Source organism: Chelonoidis abingdonii, chromosome 11 (assembly GCF_003597395.2).
Source record: "Chelonoidis abingdonii isolate Lonesome George chromosome 11, CheloAbing_2.0, whole genome shotgun sequence".
NCBI classification, from domain to species: Eukaryota; Metazoa; Chordata; order Testudines; family Testudinidae; genus Chelonoidis; species Chelonoidis abingdonii.
Genome location: NC_133779.1, coordinates 18,748,138 through 18,760,508, shown reverse-complemented (window position 1 = coordinate 18,760,508; position 12,371 = coordinate 18,748,138).

Below are 12,371 nucleotides of genomic sequence, written 5' to 3'. Positions count from 1 at the left end.
CCCCTCTTCCCACGCCTCCCATCTTCCACCCCCGCAGACCCCCTGCCCCCCTCCAATCTCGCCCCCCATGGAGGCCCATCCCCCCCAAAAGCTGTGCCCCAGCCTCCTCTCACTGCTCCACAGACCCCCAGCCCTTCAGACCTCCCAGTCCTAAGCCACCCCAAACCCATCCCCATAGCCCCAACTCTGCAACCCTCTCGTTCCAACCCGCACCCTCCTGCCATGCACCCCCCCCACCACCTGCTCTCTGGTGCTGCCGACGGCCAATCGCTGCCCCCAGCTCCCCGGGGTCCCCGCAGGCTGGGTCGGCGTACGTGACCTCGGGCCTCCCCCCCACGGAGTGGGCTGGGCACAGAGCATGTCCCCTGGTTCAGGCCCCACAAAGCTGGTGACGCCAGGTATTCCCCGCTGGGACCCCCCCAAGAGCCCCAGGCCCCTGCCTGGAGGGCATCCCGGCAGGGGAGGATGGAGATCAGCGGTCCAGAGGGGCTGCTGGAACGTTCAAACCGTGGGGAGGGAAGAAAAGAGGGTCAAATCAGTATGGGGCTCCCCCAACATATACCAAACACGCCCCCAACAGCTCCCCCACAGCCAGCGCCCTAGTGAGTCAGCAGGAAGATGCACGCAGCAGCGGTCCCCCGTCTCCCCCCCTTAAGTATCGTGGGCCAGGCAGAAATGCAGCAGCCGGGCAGCCTGTGCCCCCCTAGTGGGCAGGTAGGAATGCAGCAGGCGGCGCACGCCCTGGCGCCCTCGCTGGTGGCGCGAGCAGGACAGTGCAGCAGCCAGGCCCCCTCTCGCACCCGCCTAGTGGACCAGGTAAGAAGCGAAAGCGCCAGGGCCCCCCGGTTGCCATCCTACTGGTCAGGCAGGAATGCAGCAGCGCAGGGCGCCCCCGGTTCCCCCAGATGGCGAGCAGGAGTGCAGCAGCCAGGGCCCCTGGGTGCCCCAGGGTTCAGGCAGAAGCTGCAGGCAGCCAGGGCCCCCGCGTGGCCCCTGTTGGTCAGGCAGGAAGTGCAAGCAGCCGTGGCCCCCTGGTGCCCGCCTAGTGGGTCAGGCAGGAACGTAACAGCCAGGGGCCCCTAAGCTCCCTAGTGGCCGGAGGAAGTCAGCAGCTTGGAGGCAGCCCCGTGCCCCCTAGTGGGTCAGGCAGTAAGTGCAGCAGCCAGGGTCCCCGGTGCCGCCAGGGCCAGGCAGGAAGTGCAGCAGCCAGGGGCCCCTGGTGCCCCCTATGGGTCAGGCCAGAAAGTGCAGCAGCTGGAGCAGCCCCCGGTGCCCCCTAGTGGGTCAGGCAGGAAGTGCAGCAGCCAGGGCCCCAGTGCCCCCTAGTGGCAGGCAGAAAGTGCAGCAGCCAGGGCCCCCCGGTGCCCCTAGTGGGTCAGGCAGAAAAGTGCATCAGCTGGAGCACCCCAGTGCCCCTAGTGGGTAAGGCAGGAAGTGCAGCAGCTGGAGCAGCCCCCAGTGGCCCCTAGTGGGTCAGGCAGTGAAGTGCAGTGCCAGCCCCCCGGGGCCCCGTAGTGGGTCAGGGAGGAAGCGAAGCAGCCAGGGCCCCCCGGTGCCCCTAGTGGCCAGGCAGGAGGAAACGGCCACGAGCGGCACCCCCAGTGTCCACAGCCCCCCCTTACCTCTCCACTCCACCAGCAGGATGACGTCCCCGGGCTCGCGTTGTGCGCTGCAGGACATCTCCACCTCCTGGGGCCCGAGGCCCCTCACGTCAGCCCCGTTGCACTTGGCCACGAGGTCGCCCTCCTCCAGCAGGGCAGCGCCCCCGGTCCCAGATCCTGGCCCACCTGGCCCCGGGTCCACCGTCTTTGGTGCCTCCACCGTAAACCAGGCCCGTGGTGCTGCGGGCAGGGGCACCAGGCAGCAGCAAGCTGGTGGCGGGACACGGCAGGGGGTGCCCCCTGGTGGCAGGGTCTCCGCTCCTCCCGCTCCTCTTCTCCCCAGGCAAAACTCAGTGCAGCAGCGGACCCCCAGGCCCCGGGCCCGGCGGGAGAGGGGGGCCCAGCAGCAGGGGGGCGAGGGCGCAGCGGCCTCCATAGCAGGCGGGAGGCTGGGCGGCCCTAGCAGGGCGTCCCCACAGCAGAAGACAAGTGGCAGGGAGACCCCGATGAGTGGTATGCTGGAGGATACAGCTCCCATCACCACCACCACCAATCATGTGGGCAGAAGGGGAGAGTTAATGGGGTGGAGTGGGGCACCCCGCGGTGCCCAGGTAGGAGGGTGCGGTGCCCCTATACCTTCCCCCACTACCTCCCAGCCACCGGTTGGCCTCCCCGCTTGGCTAAACTTGGGGAATTGGGGTTCAGGGGCCCGGTGGGGGTCTGTGGGCGGCTGCAGCCGGCTGGGGAGAAACATGGCTGGGCGTTAATATTTGGGAGCCCCTTCCTCAGGCAGCCTTACACCCTGAATCTGTTCCCTTTCCATTCCCCACAGCCCGCCGCCATCCCCTGGAGCTTCCAAATTCTCCCCCCTGAACCAGGACGCGGCAGCTAGATTTTCGCGCCCTATAGCGCACAGCCATCTGCGCCCTGCCGCGCCTCTCGCCGCGGACTCCGGTGGAGCTGCCGCAGCCATTTCTGCGGAGGGTCGGTGATTCCGGGCAGCTCTGTGGAAGCTGCTGCAGCATGCCTGCGGCAGCTCCACCGAGCCGGCGGACACACGGACTCTCCGCAGCGACAACTGTGGCAGGTCCACGGAGCCGCCTGCTGACCCCCCCCCCGGCATAAATGCCGCCCCCGGCGAAATCCTGGCGCCCTAGCGATGCTAGTTCCGGCGCTCATGAAAGCACTGGTCCTGCCACAAGACACGCTGTCACCAATCCCTACCAACCCGACCCCGAGACCCTGGATCTCCCAATGCCCCTCGCCAAGTACGCTGGCTAACCGCCTTAGTCCCAGATCATGCCCCTTTCCCTCCCCACACCAACTGCCGCGGAAGCGCACTCGCCGCTCAGCCCCCTGAGCCCCGGCCTTGGAAGGGGGGGAAATTCAACCTAATTCGCAGGCTTCACTTTTCTCCGCTCCCCAGTGCGGAGCTGGGGCCGCGCATGAGCGCAGCCCGAGTGGCGGCAGGCTGGTGGTGGTATGCGCGACCGTGAGGTTATCTGCTTGGTGTCTCGGCCAGGGGGAACTCTACTACCACTCTGCCCCATGTATGTGTTGCATCCCTGACGAGATTCCTCTCCAACTCTCCGCCCGCACCCGTTCTCCTCTCTCCTCACGAGGGCTGAGGGTCGCAGCACCGGACACCATGAGGCATCGCCGCAGGGCCTGCGCTGCCTCACACTGTGAAGGCAGAGAGAGGAGCGAGAGAGATCGTCGTCAGATGCAGTCCACCACGGGGCTTCCCCTAGCAGCAGATTACCGCCTGGTTCTCTGCGGGTCAAGCAAGTCACCGAGACACAGTGGCGCACACAGAGATATACAGGGTCGCAGCAGCGGAGCGCCCCAGCCAGCTCACCCAGACCGCCTGCGATTGGCGCAGGGGAAGGAGCGCGCAGACAAAAAGCTGTCGAGAGGAGCTCCTCCCGCGCGCCGCACACACGCAGCATGATTTCCCCCCATTCCACCTAGGACCCTGGGGGATCGCAGGGGGAGAGGCGCCGCGGCGTCTGGGCCACGCCCTTCCATGGGGACTGTAGGTGCGCTTCACCTGCCCCCTAGCGCCCGGCCCTGACTGCAGGGGAGATGCGCCCCTGCAAGCCCCCCCAGCACCCCAGCACCCAGCCCTGACTGCCAGGGGAGAGCGCCCCCTGCCCAGCCCCCAACCTGCCCCCTAGCGCCCGGCCCTGACTGCCAGCGGAGAGCACCCCCTGACCCCTCCCCTAGTATCCGGCCCTGATTGCCAGGGGAGAGCACCCCCTGCTCAGCTCTGGCCACAGCGCTCCCCAGCACCCGGCCTTGACTGCCAAGAGACAGTGCCCCCTGCCCAGCCCCCTTCCCCATGCCCCCCATATGTCTCCTGTCCCCCCTAGAGTCACTCTGGGCCATGAATGGGGACTCAGTCACCTGGGTCCAGACACTGGTGCCCCTTGAGCCGGGGAGGGTGGCCGTGCCTCGCAGAATCAGCCTGGGGGGAAAATGCTCCTCACTCCTGACCCACAGCCCCTGGGATCCCCCTCTGCCCATCTCTCAGATCCTCCGGGCTCTAGAACGTGCTGGGCTCTAGAAAGGCCCCCTTCTAGAACCTCCAGGGGGAGCTAGATCCTGGGGTGTAGGGACTGGCTCAGATCTAGACCCCCCCGGTTACTCTAGAACCACTTGAGGAGCCAGGGCTGGGCTCGAGCACTCTGGGGATCTAGAACATGGATCTAGGCTCAAACCCCCCTGGGTGATGGGGCGTCCTCCCCACATTGGCCCTGGGAGTGCTGGTTTAACCTGATCAGCCAATTAGGCGGCAAACGGGAGGGACGTCAGCTAGAGGCAGCGAATCAGAAGAAGGCATAGCGGTGAGGGACCGGGGCGGGAAGGAGCCTGGCAGGAAGAGGTCTGGGGCGGCACAGGAAGACGGAAAGATGCAGGGGGCAGGGCCCCCTACCAGCCACAGCACGGGCATATTGCTATGGGCAGGGGGTACGAAGGTCCCTCCGGCAGAAGGGGAACCCCCAGGGCGATCGGGCTGTGGGAACTGAGTCACGAAGGTGCCGCAGCAGCTCCTGGAGCGAGAGGGAGAGACAGGGAGCAACCACAGGGAAATGCTCCATCGCTCTCAAAGGCAAGGAGGAAATCTAGAGCCCTGTTGTTCTAGAATCCAGGTGGGATCCAGAGAGAGACCTCTGTCACTCTAGAACCCACCGGGAATCTAGCATGCAGCTCTGTAGGCCCCACTGGAAATTCCTCAGCTGCTCTAGATCCAGTGGAGGGTCTGAAAAAGTCCTCATTATCTGAGAACCCATGGAGGGTCTAGATAAGCCTCTGTTACTCCAGAACCCACTGGGAATCTAGAAAAGACTCCATTAGTCAAGACCCCACTGTGGGTCTGGAAAGGCTTTTGTTACTCCAGAACCCCCGGGGAGCTGGGAAAGGCCCTCTTGTTCTAGGGCCCACTGGGTATCTGGAAAAGCCTCCCACCCCCGAGAACCCAGCGGGGATCCCGGGACTCTAGAACCCAGTTTGCTGGGGATGTGAGCTAGAAACGTCTCCAGCCTGGGAGTCTTTGAGGCCAGGGTGGAGTGATGGGGGCGGCTGGTTCGTCCCCTACCCAGGCTCTGAGTGGCTGGTGATGTTACCTGGCTGCGGCTGGGGGGGAGCCGGGGCAGGCCGGCTGCTGTGGAGAGAGGGTATTCGCCCCAGCAGGGGGCCTTGCCAGAAGACCCTGCTCTCCTCCGAGGCCCAGGGGCGGCTTGACCTGGGCCGGCGCAGCTGCCTGTTGCTAGCCCACAGCCACTGACATGCGAGGATCGGGAGATGGTCGTTTCCGCTTCTCACCCCCACCCCCGCAAAAGCAGCTGGGACGAAGGGGGAAGCTGCCGTCGTCTTTTGCCACCGTGTGCCTCAGTTTCTCTCCGGCCTTTGCATGGGGAAGAGGTTTCCGTGTGCTCCTCGGCCACTGAGGGAGGTATGAGGTAGGGGTGTCATCTTGCCACCTGGGGTGGGGGGGGGGAGAAATAACCGGGGTCATTGCAGAATGGGCCAAAGCCAACCCAAAGCAACAGAGGGTCGGAGCAAGACGCCCCCCCCCCCCGCGACTCACCCATCCACCTCCCACCAGTGGGAAAGCCTGGCAGGTGGGACGGGGGATGCACCTGGGAAATTGGGGCTTTCTGGAGGCTTCTGGAGTCCAGCAGGCGGGACTGGACCGGTCCTTGGGGCCCAGAGCCTGGATCTAAGTAGGGCAGATCCCAGACCTGGGGCCTCCATGACTGGAGGTGGCAGCCTGCAGGGTGAACCAGCCCCGGGGTCCTAGCCCTGAGGTGTGCCGAGTAGGGGGAGTTTGGGGAGCTTTTGCAGCTCCCTGGCAGGAAGATGGGGGGGGGTCTAGATCCCAGGGGCTGATGCTGTGGAAGCAGGGGGTGCTGAGAGGTGGGTCTGGGAAAAGGAGCCCCTGTCTCACCATGGGTCCAGAACAGACTCTGGAAAACGATCTGAGTCTAGATCTGACTGGTTAAAGGGGGGGGTCCAGAAAACAGGAGGAGGGGTGACTCCATCCTCCCCCCCTTTAGCATCTGGGGGAACCCAGAAATAGCCTCAAGGGGTGGGGAGGCTCCCTCGGGGCAGGTGGGAGGCTGGTTCTAGAGTGGGGGCCAGTTCTAGAGCAGAGGGGGCCGGTTCTAAAGGCGTCTGGGGCTCTTTCTGCCGGGGGGTCATAGAGAGAGGCTGGGTGTGTCCACAGGGGCAGGTTCTAGATCCAGGGGGGAATGGAGGGGAAACATCTCCCGTGTGGAGGGGGGGGTCATGAGCAGGGAGGGGGGCTCTGGTCTCCCCACTCCAGAGCCCCTCCAAAGAAGGAAACTGAATCTGTCCCCTCTGTCATCTCCATCCCTGCCCCCCCAGATCCACCCTGACCCCCCTCCTAGTCCGGGGGGTGATTAGCCACTCGTGTCTCACGATGGCCGGCCTGTCTGCTCCACCGCCCGCCCCGCCCGCGAGCCTAGCGCGAGGAGGAAGGTTACGACGCGACAGCAAACCCGTTGCCTTGGCCGACCCCCCGTTGCTACCCCGGCTAGCATCGCGGTAACATGTGGGGGGAGGTCGAGCAGCGCTGGAGCCGGGGACACCCCAAGGTAAAGCCCCTCCAGCTCAGCCGCAGAGACGGGCGGGCATGCGGATCAGCTGTTAATTGGATTGTTCTCTGCGGGGGGGGGAGCGACTTAGAGATGGGGGGGCTTGGGTAGAGGGGGCATTCAAGGGCCGGGGCGTTGGGGTTGGATCGTGTGGTGACGGAACGGCTCTTAAACACAGGAAGAGATAGCCCTCGGTGCCCCAGTGGTCAGGGCAGGAAGTCACAGCAGGGCCTCCGGGCCCCTAGTGGCCATGCAGACACTGCAGCAGCCAGCCCTGTGCCGCCCCTATGGTCAGCAGAAAAGTGCAGCATACTGGAGCACCCCCGGTGCCAGTGGGTCAGGCAGGAAGTGCAGCGCCAGGGCCCCAGTGCCCCTAGTGCGGCAGGCCAAAAGTGCACGCAGCCAGGGCCCCCCGGTGCCCCTATGGGTCAGGCATAAAGTGCTCACTGAACAGCCCCAGTGCCCCTAGTGGGTAGCTAGAAGTGCAGCAGCTGGAGCAGCCCCCAGGTGCCCCTAGTCGGGTCCAGCATGAAGTGCAGTCCAGCCCCCCGGGGCCCCGTAGTGGGTCGAGGGAGGAAGCGAACAGCCAGGGCCCCCCGGTGCCCCTAAGTGCCAGGCAGGAGGAAACGGAGCTACGAGCGCACCCCCAGGACAGCCCCGCCTTTACATCTCAGCTAAACATCCAGCGAGGATGAAACGTCCCCTTTGGGGCTCGGCGTTGTGGGCGTGGACATCTCTCACCTGCGGGCCCCAGAGGCCCACGTCAGCCACCCGTTGCACTTGGCGACGAAGGTCAGCCCTCTCCTCCACAGGGCAAGCGCCCCCGGTCCCAGATCCTGGCCCTGGCCCCGGGTCCACCTCCTTGGTGCCTCACCGTAAACGCAGGCCCGTGGTTGCTCTGCGGGCACGGGCACCGGCATCCACCAGCTGGTGGCCGGGAACAACGGCAGGGGTGCCCCCTGGTGCAGGGTCTCCGTCTCCTCCCGCCCTCTTCCTCCCCAGGAAAACTCAGTGCAGCAGCGGGACGCCCCAGGCCCCCGGGCCTCGGCGGGAGAGGGGGCCCAGCAGCAGGGGGCTGCAGGGGCGCAGCGGCCTCCATAGCAGGCGGGAGGCGGCGGCTACAGGCGTCCCCAAGCAGAACAATGGCAGGGAGAGCCCGATAGAGTGGTAGCTGGAGAATTCAGCGTCCCATCTACCACCACCGACCATTCACTGTGGGCAGAAGGGGAGAGTAATGGGGTGGAGTGGGGCACCCGCGGTGCCCAGGTAGGAGGTGCGGTGCCCCTATACCTTCCCCCACTCCTCCCAGCCACCGTGCTCGGCTTGCTACTGGATTGGGGTTCAGGGGCCCGGTGGGGGTCTGCTTGGGCGCTGCAGCCGCTGGGGAAAGACATGCTGGCGTTAATATTTGGAACCCCTTCCTCAGCAGCCTTAACCCTGGAATCTGTTCCTCTTTCCTTCCCCACAGCCCCCGCTCCCCTGGAGCTCCAAATTCTCCCCCTGAACCAGACCGGCAGCTAGATTTTTTCGCGCCCTACGCGCAAACCGCCATTCGCCCCTGCCGCGCCTCTCGCCCGGAACTCCCGTGGAGCTGGCCGCACGCCATTCTCGCGGAGGGTCCCGGGATTCCGCAGTCGGTGGAGCTGCTCAGCCATGCCTGCGGCAGCTCCACGAGCCGCGGACCACGACTCCCGCAGGACTCAACTGTGGCAGTCCACGAGCCGCCTGCCTGCCCCCTCCCCGCATAAAATGCGCCCCCGTGCGAAATCCTCGGCGCCTAGCGATGCTATTCGCGCTCATGGACAGCACTGGTCTGCCCAGACACCGCTGTCACCATCCCAACCAACCGACCCCCTGGATCTCCCAATGCCCCTGCCAAGTACGCTGCTAACCCCTGGTCCCAGAATCATGCCCCTTCCCTTCCCCACACCCAACTGCCGCCGGAAGCGCCCATCAGCCCCCTGATCCCCGGCCTTGCGAAGGGGGGAAATTCAACTAATTCCGCAGGCTTCACTTTTCTCCTGCTCCCCAGTGCGGAGCTGGGGCCCACCCACCCATGCGCAAGCTGGTGACGAAACAGGGATCGGCTTTGCTGGGAGGAACCCGTGACCCCCGGGGCGGCTGCCTCACCCTGTGTAGAAAGAAGAATCGGAGAGTTGGAAGCTCGCAGATGCAAGCCACTCTGGGCAAGGCAGGTAGCTGAACTCAGGTGGCACAGAAACAGTCTGCAGCACAGCGCCCCCACACCCAGCCCTGGAATTGCCAGGGAGAGCAACCCCTGCAAGCCCCCCCCTCCCAGCACCAGCCCTGACTGCACAGGGAGAGCGCCCCCTGCCAGCCCCAACGCCTCCCTACGCCCGCCCTGACTGCTCACGGGGAGAGCGCCCCTGCCAAGCCCCCCAGCACCCCTACACCAGCCCTGACTGCCAGGGGAGAGCGCCCCCCCGCCACCCCAACCTGCCCTAGCGCCCGGTGCCCCTGACTGCACGGAGAGCACCCCCTGACCCCTCCCCTCGTATCCGCGCCCTGATTGCCAGGGAGAGCACCCCGCTCAGCTCGGCACAGGCGCTCCCCAGCACCACGCCTTGACCTGCCAAGAGACAGTGCCCTGCCAGCCCCCTTCCCCATGCCCATATGTCTTCCTTGATCCCCCTAGAGTCACTCTGGGCATGATGGGGAGCAGTCACCTGGTCCAGACATTCGTGGTGCCCTTAGTCCGGGAGGGTGGCCGGGCCTCCGCAGAATCAAGCCTGGGGGAAAATGCTCCTCACATCCGGACCACAGCCTGGGATCCCCTCTCCCATCTCTCAGATCCTCCGGGCTCTAGAAACGTGCGGGCTCAAAAGGCTCCTTCTAGAACCCCAGGGGAGCCTAGATCGTCTGTGGGTGAGGAACTGGCTCAGATCTAGACCCCCCGGTTAACTCAGACAACCAACTTGAAGGAGCCAGGGCGGCCCCGGACGCACGTCGGGGGATCCTAGAACATGATCAGGTCAAACCCGCCCTGGGTGATGGGCGTTCGCCCACATGGGCCCTGGATGTGGTAACCTGATCATCCAATTAGGCGGCAAACGGGAGGGACGTCACTAGGAGGCACAGCGAATCATAAGAAGCACAGCGGTGAGTGACCGGGGCGGAAGGAGCCTGCAGGAAAGAGGTCTGGGCGGCACAGGAAAAGACGGAAAGCAGGCAGGGCCCGCCTACAGCCAAGCACGCATATTGCTATGGCAGGGGTACGAAGGTCCCTCCGGCAGCAGGGGAACCCCAGGGCGATCCAGGCTGTGGGAACTGAGTCACGAAGGGCCGCATGCAGCTCCTGTGACGAGAGGAGAGCACAGGAGCAACACAGGGAAATGCGCCATCGCTCTCAAGGCAGGAGGAAAGCAGAGCCCTGTGTGCCGAGAAAAACCCCCAGGGGCATCAGAGAAGAGACCTCTGTCACTCGAAACCCACCGGGAAGCCTAGCATCAGCTCTGTAGGCCCACGGAAATGTCTCACTGCTCGAATCAGTGGAGGTCTGAAAAGTCCCATATCTAGAACCCATTGGAGGTCTAGAATAACCTCTGTGTACCAAACCCATGGCATCTAGCAAGACGCCATAGTCAAGACCCCACTGGTCGGAAAGGCTTTGTTACGCCAGAACCCCCGGGGACGGAAAGGCCTCTTGTTAAGGGCCCCACTGGTACTGGAAAGCCCACCCCGAGACCCACGCGGGGATCCCGGGACTCTAGAACCCAGGTGCTGGGGATGGCGAGCGAGAAAGCGTCTCCAAGCCGGGAGTCCATTGAGGCAGGTGGAGTGAGGGGGGGCGCGTCGTCCCATACCAAGCCTGAGGGCTGGGATGGGCTGCTGGCCGGGGGGAGCCGGGGCAGGCGGCTGCTGTGGAGAGCAGCGTAGCGCCCCAGCACGGGGCCTTGCCAGAAGACCCGCTCTCCTTCCGAGGCCAGGGGCGGCTGGACTCTGGGCCGGCGCAGACTGCCTGTGCACACCACAGCCACTGACTATGCAGGATCGGAATGGGTCGGTTCCGTCTCAAACCCCACCCCCCGGCAAAAGCACTGGACGAAGGGGGAAGCTGCCCGTCGTCTTTGCCACCTGTGTGCCTCTTTTCTCTCCGGCGCTTGCAATGGAAGAGGTTTCGTGCTCCGCGGCCACTGAGGAGGGTAGAGGAGGGTGTCACTTGCACCGGTGGGGGGGAAAATAACCGGGTCATTGCAAGAATGGCAAAGCCAACCCAAGCACAGAGCGAGCAATGACCCCCCCCGCGACCACCCATCCCTCCCACCAGTGGAAAGCGGCGGGTGGGACGGGGGATGCACCTGGGAAATTGGGCTTCTGAGCTTCTGGAGCCAGCAGAGCGGGACTCGGACTGCGTCTTGGCCAGAAAACCCTGGATCTAAGTAGGTCAGATCCCAGACTGGGGCCTCAATGACGGAGGGCAGCCTGCAGGGTGAACACCCCGGGTCCAGCCCTAAGGTGTGCCGGGAGGGGATTTGGGGACTTTGCAGCTCCTGGCAGGAAGATGGGGGGGTACAGATCCCATGGGCATGCGTGGAAGCAGGGTGCTGAAGAGGGTGGAAAGGACCTTGTCTCACCATGGGTCCAGACAGACTCTGGAAAACGATCTGAGTCTAATGACTGTATAAGGGGGGTCCGAAAACAGGAGAGGGGGACTCCAGCCTCCCCTTACATCTGGGGAACCTCAGAAATAGCCTCAAGGGTGGGAGCTCCCCGGCAGGTGCGAGCGGTTCCGAGAGTGGGGCCAGTTCTAGAGCAGAGGGGGCTGGCTTCAAAGGCGGCTGGGCCGTTCTGCCGGGGGCTCATAGAGAGAGGCTGGGTGTGCACAAGGAAGGTTCCTAGATCCAGGGGAAGGAGGAACATCTGCCCGTGTGGAGGGGGGGTGCAAAGCCAGGGAGGGGGGCTCAGGGTCTCCCGCAGCCCAGGAGCCCCTCCAAAGAGAAACTGAAAATTTTCCCGTCTGTCCATTCCATCCTGCCCCAGATCACCGTCTGACCCCCTCTAGTCCCTTAAGAGCGCGTTCGTGCCCACCACAGATCCAACCCCAACGCCCCGGCCCTTGAATGCCCCCTCTACCCAACCCCCCCATCTCTAAGTCTCCCCCACCCCGCCGAGAACAAATCCAATTAACAGCTGATCCGATGCCTCGCCCGTCTCTGCGGCTGAGCTGGAGGGCTTACCTTGGGGTGTCCCGGCTCGCCAGCGCTGCTCGACCCCCCCCACATGGACCGCGATGCTACCGCGGTAGCAAGCGGGGGTCGGCCAAGCAACGGGTTTGCTGTCCTCGTAACCTTCCTCCTCGCGCTAGGCCGCGGGCGGGCGGGGGTGGACAACAGGCCGGCCAATCGTGAGACACGAGTGGCTATCACCCCCCCCCCACCCCGCCGGGATATGGGACAACGGGCCTTTCCCTCTAGGCGCTGCCTCCAATCCAGCTCCAAGGGCCAGTAATTAATAATCAGCTATTTCCATGTAAAGTGGCCCCGTTAAGGAGGGCGGTCGGGGGCTGTTCATTGCACCACCCCACCCTAAAAGTCCTACCGCCACCGACACAAGGTACTGGGGCAACTGGGCTGCAGGCCCGGGAGCTCAGGCTCCTGTTTCTCTTCCCAGCTCTGGGAGGAGTGGGGGC